General features: G+C 26.2%; 1 pseudogene; it reads left to right on the forward strand.

The window, feature by feature from the left end:
- The first annotated feature begins 10,642 nt into the window (after positions 1 to 10,642).
- The window catches only part of LOC108752032, a 5,746-nt pseudogene continuing 3,647 nt past the window's right edge, over positions 10,643 to 12,741 (forward strand).

Genomic DNA, 12,741 nt, shown 5'->3' on the forward strand with positions numbered 1-12,741 from the left:
TACTGGTAATTGTGTTACTTTTTTTCTTTGGTAACTGTAACGGTAACAAAGTTACACTTTTTTGATAACGGTAATTTTACAGTTACTTTTATCGTTACTTTGCACACGATTGAACATGATACGACACAAGCACACTGTAAAAAAATTTCATAAATTTACATATATAATAAATGTAAAAATTACATGATTAATCCTGTAAATATAAAAAATCGTGAAATGTTACAGACATTATGTAAGTCCACAAAAAATTATGTAAATTTGCTTTTATTGTGTAACTATATCTTATTTTATATGAAAAATTATAAACAACAAGATATTTTGAATATTTTCTGTAATTATTCAAATTTTAGTAATATTACGTAATATAACAGTAATTTTTCGTGTACTGCTGTTAAATGTATAATAATATATAATATAATGCGAAATGTATTATCATATTATCGTTCTTATAACTACACATTGTAATTAGGGTAACTCCGTATATACTCTGCATCTATCAAAAACTTAATTTATTAAGTATTATTTACTATGTTTATAATAAATGAATTATATTAGTAAAAATTTTGTACTGTCTACTACTATGAAAAAAAATATTAGAAATCCGGAATATTTATTTTTCATATTAAAAAATGAACTTTTTGATCCTTGCATTTTTATATTCTATAGGGATTGAATATGTGGAGAGCAACAGGGGGAGGGGGGGTTATGTACGGCTCATGAAAAATTTACAAATAAATAAGACGTATAATAATACAATAACTTATAAAATGTGTTTATAAAGTTTTATTAAGGAATAAAAATGGTAAATATGTATATAAAGTAATAAATAATAATTACAATCTTCCTACATATATGTATTACAAGTGTTATTTGGTACACTTCCTACATATATTACAAGTGACATAAGATATATATTTCATAAAATGCATTTATTGTATTTAATGCACTGAATTCAATCTGCATTCTTTGTATGCTTTGGGCATAAATCGCTCGCTAAAAATGCTGTATATCTCGAACAGATGGGATATACAAGACAACAAAACAAAGACTAAACAAACTAAACAAACTAAACTACGAAAGCAAAGCACTTGTAGTTTGCTACACAACATGCTTTACTATTCCACTACACGTATGTATCACGAAATAATCACTAATTTTTTACACGCCCTACAATAATTATTTTATGTAGATTATAATTTATAATGGCATTACTTATTACAGTGACAAATCGATTCAACTCACACAATAATTTCATTAATATTAACAGTAAGAAATCATAATTCAATACTAATATAACGTAAAGACATGTAACAGAATAGTTGCGGAAAAATTACCCCCACTCCTTCTATTTTTTCTGACTTCTACGGCGAAAATCCCAGTGCGGCGTATTTGCCGGAGTTATCCTATACTTCCACAATGCTTCCTGTTTAATTACAAACCAAGAAATTATTTTTATTTACATATTGCAAATTTATAAATACGTGGATGTTCACAACTATTATAGTTTCAAAATTATTCACTATAATAGTTTTTACACAAAAATGTTTTACAGTGCATAGCGCTTGAAACTAGAAAGCCCCTAGTCCCGTCCGTTGTGATTGGCGGTCATCGATTTTAAAAAAGTAACGGAAAAGTCACGAAAAGTTACTTTCTTAAGTAACGATAACTGTAACGAATTACTTTTAAAAATCGGTAACTAGTAATAAACTTGTTATTTTTTCTACTCGGTAACGAATAACTATAATGTGTTACTTTTAAAAAGTAACCCATACCGCAGAAAATTTGCAGCAATATTGCTGTAATACCGCAGCAATATTGCATGCAATATTGCGCTGTAGGGGAACTTTCCATTCCTTGATAACGAGTTACAGAATACAGGGGAAAATGACTTATATCTACATATCTTAACTAGCACATCTACATATCTTAACTAGCACGATCGAAATAGTAATGGATTGAGTTCTTAGACAGTATTGTAAGAACTATCACACGATACGAGTAATCCACAGTGATTCAACTTATAATCCAGAACAGCACGTAAGGGAATTATTTGTTTAGAATTTTAAATAGTCAAGAAATAAGGTAAAATGAGTAGAATGAAAGTGAATGTCTGTAGTTACATAGAGCGAATATGTACAAATATAACTAAGACTTTTTTGTGCGAATACAAAACAATATTAGAGATACACACACTGAATAAAAGAAAAGATTATACATTACATAAGCTTCCAAAATTCATTGTTAACTATATAAATATTTATAGTTTACGTTACACACACACACACACACGCGCGCGCGCGCACGCACAGAATGAGGAAAAAGTGTAGAATTAGTAAAATATCTCGAAAACAATACAATAAAATAAATTGAAAAGAAAAATGTTTCATATAAAAGTAATAAGGTTTCAATAAATGCTTAAACTTATTTGATCATAAGTGTAAGTACAAAGGAGTTCTTAAAATCAAATTTAAAATTTTTAAATAGATTCTCTACTTTTTATTCAATATTCTTGTAATTGACATCGGGATCTTTTCAAAACACTATAATAAAACTTCTTTTGATTACGTATTATTCGAAAAATTAATTCAAAAGAGTATAGGAGCGATATTTTTATACTTTTTATTTTCTAGTGGTTATATAGATAAGTAATCAGTTGGTAAGTATAGTAATTTGGAATAATTCTCTTGAAATTTGCATTTTTTACAATAAATGAAAATTTTATAAATAACAAATATTAGGGTAACCAATTTCAATTTCTAACAATTATTGTATCTTTCAATTAATGTATAACAATATGTAGTTTTTTATCTTATTCTTTTATTCAATATATAATCCACATTTCTTGCAACTTATGTATATTTATATTGCTTCTAATTTAAATTTAATTAACATTATTGCAATGTATAAATTAAATATATTGGACTGAAGAAAAAGCTGCGAAATTTTCAACTATCTGATGTAAAAGCTTAAAGTTTTTTCTAAAAGTTTATGTTTAAAAAATATTACAATTTTGTGTTACCAAGTTACACGCGATTATTGAATAGAAGAATATTCTGACTTTGATTGCTTATAACTCCGTTAAAAATCATACCGTTATAATTAATAAAGCAGATTCTTAAAGCTGGAACGTTGCTCCAAGTAGTATAATTCCCAATTAAAAAAAAATAGAATATATACATTTGAGTTAAAAATGTGATATTACTATCCTTTTTTCCATTGTGCAATATATATGAGAATAGTAATATCACATTTTTAACTCAATTTCCATATATTTTACATTTAAAAAATTAGCATGATACTATTCAATAGAGTAATGTTTCTACTTTAAGAATCTGTTTTTTTTAATTGCAGATGATTTTTATTGGAATATGAGCAACCAAAGTCAGAATGCTCTTTTTACTTAACTTGTGAATAACTCAAGAACAAAAAATCGTAAAAACATTTTTAATAAACGATTTTATAAGGAGGACTTCAAACTTTCACGATGTAGAGAGTCAAAAATTTTCGCAAATTTTTTTTGGCACGTGATAGACCCACTAAGTGAGAAGAAAAATTTTCCTTTTTTTCAGCTTGTAGTTTTTATATATCTAGTTCGTGGTTTCATATATAAAAATAACAAAATTCAAATAAATTCAAAAAATATAGTAACCATTCGAAAATAGAGATTTCAAGCTTTAAAACTCTTTTTTTAAATTTAAATTTTGATTATTTTTAACGAAGATATTATATATATAATTTTGACCTAATAAAATACCGCAGAACTTTTTCTTCAATCCAATAGAAACATGGAATATCATATTGAATATTAAAACGGAATTTTTTGCATTAATTAGCCTCTTGATATCTCTGTCTATGTAAAGCTATTTAATTTTATTTCTATTATTATTATTATTTATTTTTAATTTTATTATTATAAATCAATAAATCTATTGTTAGCTTATTTTAACTATGTTTAGTACATGATATTTAAGTAATTTATAGTTTATCTGACAGTGCTGATAATCTTTTGATCTTCAAGATTTATATTTTTCTTTCACAATATATAGTGTCTTATTTTGGAATGCCTTCCATCTTTCCTTTGGATATCCATCTGTAAATTTTACTGAATTTTTCAGCTGATTTTTCACATATTAAGAAATCGCCGAAATTGAATTGAAATTTCTCTGAAATACTAAAATTTTGCTGAAATTCCTTTAAAAAGTATTCCAAAACGTGGAATAATTTCAGAGAAATTTTACTGTATAGTATAAATTTACACAGAATTATTTCTGCACTAATGATCTAGCTTGACTATTAGGAGGACTTTTATTTCTGACATGTTATGTAAAATTACATTACGGTTTATAAGACACTTTATATTGTAAGACACTTTATACTGTGAAAGTAAAATACAAATCTTGAAGATCAAAATGTTATCAGCATTTTTGAGATAGTATTATTTTCAACAAGCATTTTTTAGCATAATTTTTCATCAGATCATGCTCCTAAAAGTTCTGAGTTATCTAACCCACTTCTGAATGGTTTACGGAATAAAATTAATTCGTTGGTTTAGTAAAGCTATATTAGCTTACTACATGAGTTCAACATCTGTAACTAAGAAAATTGATTCAACAAAGAAATTATATCTGTAAGTAGGTATCATGTTTAGAAAACAAATCATCTTTGTTAATACTGTAACAAAGTAGTTTAATTAAAATATAATATTTAATTAATTTACGCACTACGCCTGCGTACTGCTCTGTATGATGACATTGCCGTCAGTTTATTTGCATCGAACTAATCGTTTCTAATTTTAAATTATTTATGTAGTTTGACAGTTGTGTGTAACACTTTTTCTCGAATCTCAATATGTTTTTATTTATTGTACTTTAATGATTAACTTTATAATTGAGATAATTTATAACAATTATAATCCGTTACATTCCTTTTGAGATTCCTAGTCATTCACTACCATTCAGTATTTCAATTGGAGAGATTGCTACAATAGATGAATGGTTACCACTTCACAATGATTGCAACCAAATGGATATCAATCTATTGTAATAATTGTTTTGCTGAAAAATGCTAACAGATTAGCCGAAATTAGTTAATTTTTTATTATTTGAGATAAAGCTTATTCAAAGCAAAACTGCACACCTTCTACAGTCCCAATTCCCAATTGCTCGTTTATCATTTGTTTATTTAAAAATGTTCACATATTTTGGCTTCTTCTCAGCCTCCTTCAGAACATAATTGAATTCAAACAGAAACAGACTGTGGAGTCAATAATCTCACATATCAGTACTTAACAGTAATAAGTTAATTTATAGGGGAAAGAACGACGTATTTACCTTTTCTTTATGAAATGACTTATCAGCACCAAGTATTGTAATATGAGAAGTACTTACTAATATGAGAAGTTATTTACTACTCTACAGTCAATCTATTTTTGTTATAATTTATCTACATTAAAGAATGGTTTGAAAGAAATCAAAATGTAAACGTTTTTAACATAATATATATATATATGTTATATATATATATATATATATAATTATTTTTTTTTATATATTATACTGTAAAAATTTTACGAAATACTGCGCACGATTCTTATTTGATCTTTTCCTTTCAGTTTGATTATTAAGAATGTTCTATACAGTCCCAGACAAAAGTTATTCCATTTTGAAATTGATTAAATTCTATACTTTTATAACTTAAAATATGCGCCGTATCATATATAAAACTTAAAGTCAGTTAATGTAATTTTTTTTTTTTCATTATAGATGAATATATTTGTATTTTTGTAATCGTAAGTAAAAAACTTTTGGACGTAAATTTTTCTTGAAATCAATTATATAAAACGAAAATGCATATTAATAACATCTATCAGATATCACATGATACTTAAAAATCGAAAAGATATGTAAACTAATCTTTGTACTATTGATACTGTTGCCACGTTTTGAGCAATCGATGTGTTATGTAATCCATTCGGAATTTTATCTTATTTTATCGTTAATATCTTGATAAAGGGTAAGTTAATAAATCGATATAAATTTTTTTTAGAAAAATAAAAAAATTTTTCGTTAAAAAAAAGTAATTCGTTACTCAATTGAACAAAAAAAATGTTCAAAGTATCTAAACATGTTTTTTTCTAAAAGCTGTACTTTGATACTTATGTTCGTACTCCCAGGGAATTTGTTATAACAGTGACCAAAAAAAAGAACAATTATAACATAAAATAACTTTTTAAATGAATGAAAAGTAGTTTACTATATCAACTGTCATACCAATCTTACTTAGTACCAAAACTTAGAACTTAGTCTCTAAATTTATGATTATAATAATAAGTAATCATTTGTCCAAACAAGGTAAACGATTGGACGATGCGTGCTATTTGAATTTATACTTAAAACTTTATGAGAATGTTTTTAAAGCATTACACAACTTTTGAAATATGTAAAAAAAGTGATTATTTCAACTCCATAAAAAAATTTCTGAATGTATTATATAATGCTTATATAAACATTGCATGACATGGCATTCCACACATTGCATTTATAAGGCGATTATTGGAATACGATTTCAAACATAGAGAGGAAAAATAATTTAACAAAATATTTATTTTTATCAAAAGGTAAAGAAGATTATCATTTTATTTTCCTCTTCTTTCTGTTAGTTTTGATTCATTTCTTGCTTTATTTCTATGATTTAAAAACATTTTTTTTTGTCAAATTAATTTTATTTTTCATTTTTTTAGCTTTCATTTTCGTAAGTATATTAGTTGTTGCTAATTTTTTCATTTTTTTTCTTTTTCCATAATTGATTGATTATTAACCGAATTTATGTTATAATAATTCAATAACATCAAATTCATACAAAAAATATACAAAATCATATAAAAAATATAGTAATACAAAAAATATAAGTAATAAAACGTGAACAGTAAGCAATCAATTTTTTTTATTTACTATTTACGTTACGATTGATGACTACTTATTTTATTATTTCGACTGTGATTAGCCGATTCGCTTACTACTTATATCTTATTATGTCTTACGTTTTTCTCTTATTTGTTTTAGTCGACCTTGTTACTTCATCTTTATACAAAAAACACCTTTATTTAAAATTATGCAAGAAATTCTAAAAAAAAAACTTTATAAATATTAATTTCTATGTACATTGTTATATACATTTTCTAATTTTGCAGACTGTATGTGATTATTCTAAAAACATATTTCTGAAATAAAGCTAGAATAATAATATATTATTACTGATAATAAATTTTTAATAATGACTACTAAAATTATTATTAAACAATTACCTTCATTCTGTAGTCTTTATACATATTATATATTTTGTAGAAATAAGATAGAAAAAAACTTAAAAGCACAACGCAGTTATACATAAAAAAAAAAAGTTTAGTATAAAACTAGATTAGAATTCAAGAAGAGAGAAATTTTATTTAAACTTGACTTTTATATTATTTATTTGTCGATACTGTTCACAGATTCATTGATTATATTTTCACCGTTTTATATTTAAAATTTTATTTTTATTTTTAATGTGCAAATTCTTTCTACACTCTATTCTTAATTACATTGATTTATTATATGATAATAACGTATTTAATAATACATTATAATCTTTCTCTTCTCAAATTACACACACACACACACACACACACACACACACACACACACACACACACACACACACATATATGTTGGAAAATTTATATACATATAAACAGAATCAAAGACAGAGAGAAAGATTGCATATTAGAACTAATAATCCAAAAAGAGATCAATAATAACATTATGTATTGAAAAGTTTTATTTACAAATTTTTATTTATAAGTTTTATTTATCACAAACTTTTAAAAATTTTGCATATTACCAATCAATTTTAAATATTGCGTTTCAGTTAACTGTTATCACTGATTGTCATTATTTGAGTTATTCATTATCGTGTAATTTAGTTATTACAATTTTAAGTTACAAAGTATATGTCAAGCATAATTTAATATATTGCGCTTTTATATTGTAAATTTATTCTTATATATACAGGGTGTTTGATAAGTAACGATAAAACGCTTGCATAGGGGTAGAGCAGACTAAACTTACAATTAGTCAAAACATCCTGTATTATTTTGCAATTTTCGCAATAATTAACAAGAATATCAATCACTAAAAATCACCGAATTAGTTTTCAATAAATTTTTATCCAACTACTATCAACTTAAAAAACCAACAAAAGACAAAAATTGTTTATTTTTTTCTTATAAAGCTCAGAATTTTTCAGAATTTTTTGTCAACTTTTTAGTACTGCATTTTCTTATTGACAACTATTTTTACCAACATGAGAAAATGTGGTACTAAAAAATTCTGAAAAAAATTCTCAGAACTCTATAAGAAGAAAATAAACAATTTTTGTTACCTGCTGTTTTTTTGTAAAGTTGATAATATTTGAGAAAAAATTAAAATTAAAGACCAATATTCGGCAATTTTTAATAATTAATATCTTGTTAACTACTGCAAAAATTGCAAATTAGTAGAGAACTTTTCAACTCAGTTTAGTCCGCTCTACACAAAAGTGCTTGGCAAAAACTTACAAGACACTCTGTATATAATGTACTTATCATTTAAATCTGAGCTGGGATTTAGTTGCATACTCGGCCAATTTTCAGCTTGATTCCTACTTCACCAACCCACGTACAGCCTAAATGCCGATCAGTGCAATTGCATATAAAGTTGTGACGTCATTGTAACAATTAATGATCCTTACAGTCAGTCCAATGGATAAGATCGTGTTTGCGAGTTTGAGTAATATGACTTTTGAACATATTATAATATAAATGTACTTTAAATGTTATAAAAAAAGTAGAGCAATATTATATACAATTGCGTATCGTACGATCATTACCGGATCATCTTTGCCGGTAATCTCGTAGTTTTAAAAATCTTCCCTGCATTAATATATTAAACATAAAGAAAAATATCCCAAATATTTACAGAATAATAAAAAGATAACAAATTGAAGTTCTAATTCTACAAAACTGACGTCAAAATCTAACACAATTATTGACGCTGGTTTTATGAAACTTTTAATAAATACATACATTAATATATAAATACATTGATTAAAAGGCACTAATTAATTTTAAGAATCCAAAATGATATAACATAAATAACAAGGAACACACAGTCACATATGCAAGATGTTTTTGCAAATCATATATTTAAAATTTTAAATGTAAACGTTTCGATCAAGTATTTGGATTTTGATCGTTGTCAAGGATTTTATTGTAAATAAAGTTTGACTCTTCGTTATTGACAGTCCGTCTCTTCTCTCAGTTTGTATTGATCCGTATCATCGAGCGTACATTATAATCGGCATACAATGTCCGTCTCACACATCTGCGTTCCATTATACTTTGTACGTATTAATTAGTTTTTTATACTTACATGGACACACTTGATTGTAATAATTTACACATAATTTTTGGTGAGTTTTAATTACTTGTTAGAATTCCAGTTAATTTGATTGTGTTTATTTTTTCGTAAGAGGTCTTTTTATTTTATTTTTTTCAACTAGAACTTTTCCAAGAGATATGAAACACATTTAACTGTTCAATCGTATGTGAATAATGTCGAGTTCTACATCAAGATTCACTCGAGTTGTTATTATAATGAATAAAATATGCGGTTATTTCCGATAATTAATTTTGTACAGCGAATTTTATGATAAATTAATGTCTAAAGAGGGCTCAATCTGGTCGAAAACTTCGTAGTCGAAACTTATAATGATTTATATTTGAATTTTAACTGAGTTTTTTATTATATATTTTTTCAATTTTACTTTTTTTTATTTGTAATTTATTTTGTGACCTTTAATTGTGTGACTATTTAAAAAATGTATTTAACTCTTACTTTGCCCTTTATTGTTATTTATATTATTTCTTGATTGCTGTATGCTAAACACGGGATACTATTATCAGATTCTGACAATCAATTTTATATAAAATAAGTTATTATTTTTATTTTTATTTATTAAAATGAATTAATGAATTATAAAAACTTACCCGTATTTTTACAATAATCAATTACACTGTTATAGTGCGGTGTTATTCGGTGTGAAGAATATTACGAAGATGGAAGAATTTTTTGATGATAAGAATATTATTTAAGAAAGATCGAATAATTACAATGACATTGTCAGCATTTTGAAACGGTATTTATATATATTGAGAGAAAGAAGAGGGAAAGTGCTAGCAGGAGGTGATACATTAGTGAAAGGGGAACTATTTTCTAATGATAGGCAAAAAAAATGTCAGGAAAGCGTAATCACTTTGTTTATTTTATCCTAAATCTTATTTCTTTATATGTATTATTTCTAATACCATTCTTTTATAGTGATATTTCTGAATCTAGAATTTTTCAAAGTGATACATTACGCTTTTCTGACATTTTTTCCCCTTCTAATATAACATCCCCTCCTAATACTTTCCCTCTCTTTTCTCTCAATATATATAAATACCGTCTCGAAATACTAACAATGTCACTGTAATCGTACGATCTTTCTTAAATAATATTCTTATCATCAGAAAATTCTGCCATCTTCGTAATATTCTTCACATCGAATAACACCGCATTATAGTGCAATTGATCGTTGTGGAAATACGAGTAAGTTTTTGTAATTAAGATTAAATGAAAAGGAGCATACAGCCACGCTACAGATGTAAAGTAGTAGATTGTAATTAAATTATTTTTTCAGAAATAAATTGAGAGCCGATAATTTATCGGATTCACACAATCATTCTGATAAATTATCGGCTCTCAATTTATTTCTGAAAAAATAATTTAATTACAATCTACTACTTTACTGTAGCGTGGCTGTATGCTCCTTTTCATTTAATTTTTGTAACATTTTAGCCACTTTCTAATATTTAAAATTTTTGTAATTAATTCACTTTAATAAATTATAATAAAATAAAGATAATAATTTATTTTATATAACATTGTTTATCAGAATCTAATAATCCCGTGTTTAGCATACAGCGATCAAGAAATAATATTCAATCAAGAAAATCTCATATGCCAAAGATCGAGGAAACAGAATTAATTTTCAGATTTTATGTTCACTTTTACATCTCAATTAGCATTTTTATTATAACATCATTCTTTTAGTTGTACTGATGATCGAAATTTAACCGAAACGTTTACATTTTAAATTTTAAATATATAATTTGTGCAAAAAACATCTTGCGTGACTGTATGCTCCTTCTTATTTATATTTTATATTATTAAGCCACCTCTACAAATTATTACAAAATGATATAACTCATATAAAAAATAATGAATACTAAGTTTATTCAAATAAAAAAATTTATTATTTATTATTTCTTTTTGTGCAATATTCGATCATTGTTCTATACGAGTTTCTTCTTTTTTGTAAATACCGCGCACTCTTTTACGATTTGAAAGACATTGCAAAAATGGACTCTTCAAGAAATTCTCGGTAAACCAAAAAAACGGTAAACAAAAAGTAATTTTATCGATTCGATTATGATTCCGATGTTGTTAACCTTCTGAGGACTGGCATCTTTTGATCGACTTTTTTATTTTAAGAGCTAGAACTTTTTCCTCATTGTCATGGGGTTGAATGGTGAAAAAGATGATACCATTATCGAGTCTTTAAAGGGGCCTCAGATCCTCCAAAGATTAATTAGGCTGCGGTCCACTTGTTTCTTCCAAATGCTCTGAACGCCACACTCCAAACGCTACGCTCCGATTGATCCATTATTGTTCTGAATGCTATAACTACTACGTGAGCGCTCCAGCCAACCTATCTCTCGAAAGTGTTGCAATTGGAGCAAAAACGATGACATATTGATGAGATAATCAGAGTTACTCAGAGTGTTCCGAAACATCCAATGGTTATGTTAGTGCTATAAAACTCTATAGCGTTTAAAGCGCTAAAGTGGACCGCAGCATAAATTTGTCAAATTTTATATTTAATTTACGGTTTCAATTTAAGAAAAGATTAAAAATAATTATTGATTGCGAATCCTCGCTCAAAATGAAAATATTATTATTTAAAATTTATAAATCGGGTTGTTACAGGAGATGAGTCAATCAACTACATATGCATTGGCAAGTGAAACTGGTCTCGATGGTAATTTTGTCATAATATATTAAAGGAACTTTTTATTTACAGTAATTTAATTACTATATTTCATTTACAGTAATTTATTCATCATCTCTCCTTAAAAAAATGTCAGCAAACATCAATGCATTATCCTTGTATATTCTGCTTTATAGATAATTATTTATAAATTCTGATACTAAAAAGCACACCTTTTCTTCCTTTTATATTAAGCATTTCATAAGTTTTTGTAAATTCTGTAAATTTTTATATGTTAAATAAAAAAAATTAAAATGTTTATATTTTAATAATGTTAGGGCCAGACCAGGTACTATCTACGGACATAGATGCTACATGTAACGCCGACGGCAGAGTACGAATAAAGTTAGATAGCAATAGATCTAATTCATACATGCCCGTATCAATCCCTGGAGTTTTAACTAGAACAGCAAAGCTTTATCCTAACCATATAGCGTTGGTGTCTAGACCTGATACCAATGGCAAAAGAATCAAGTATACTTTCCAGTATGTATAAAAAAAAGATAAAATAAGACTTTTGTTTTTTTACACGTTTTTTTTCATTATCACAATAAGTGTATATATATATATATATAT

Source organism: Trachymyrmex septentrionalis, unplaced genomic scaffold, assembly GCF_001594115.1.
Source record: "Trachymyrmex septentrionalis isolate Tsep2-gDNA-1 unplaced genomic scaffold, Tsep1.0 scaffold53, whole genome shotgun sequence".
Lineage (NCBI taxonomy): Eukaryota > Metazoa > Arthropoda > Insecta > Hymenoptera > Formicidae > Trachymyrmex > Trachymyrmex septentrionalis.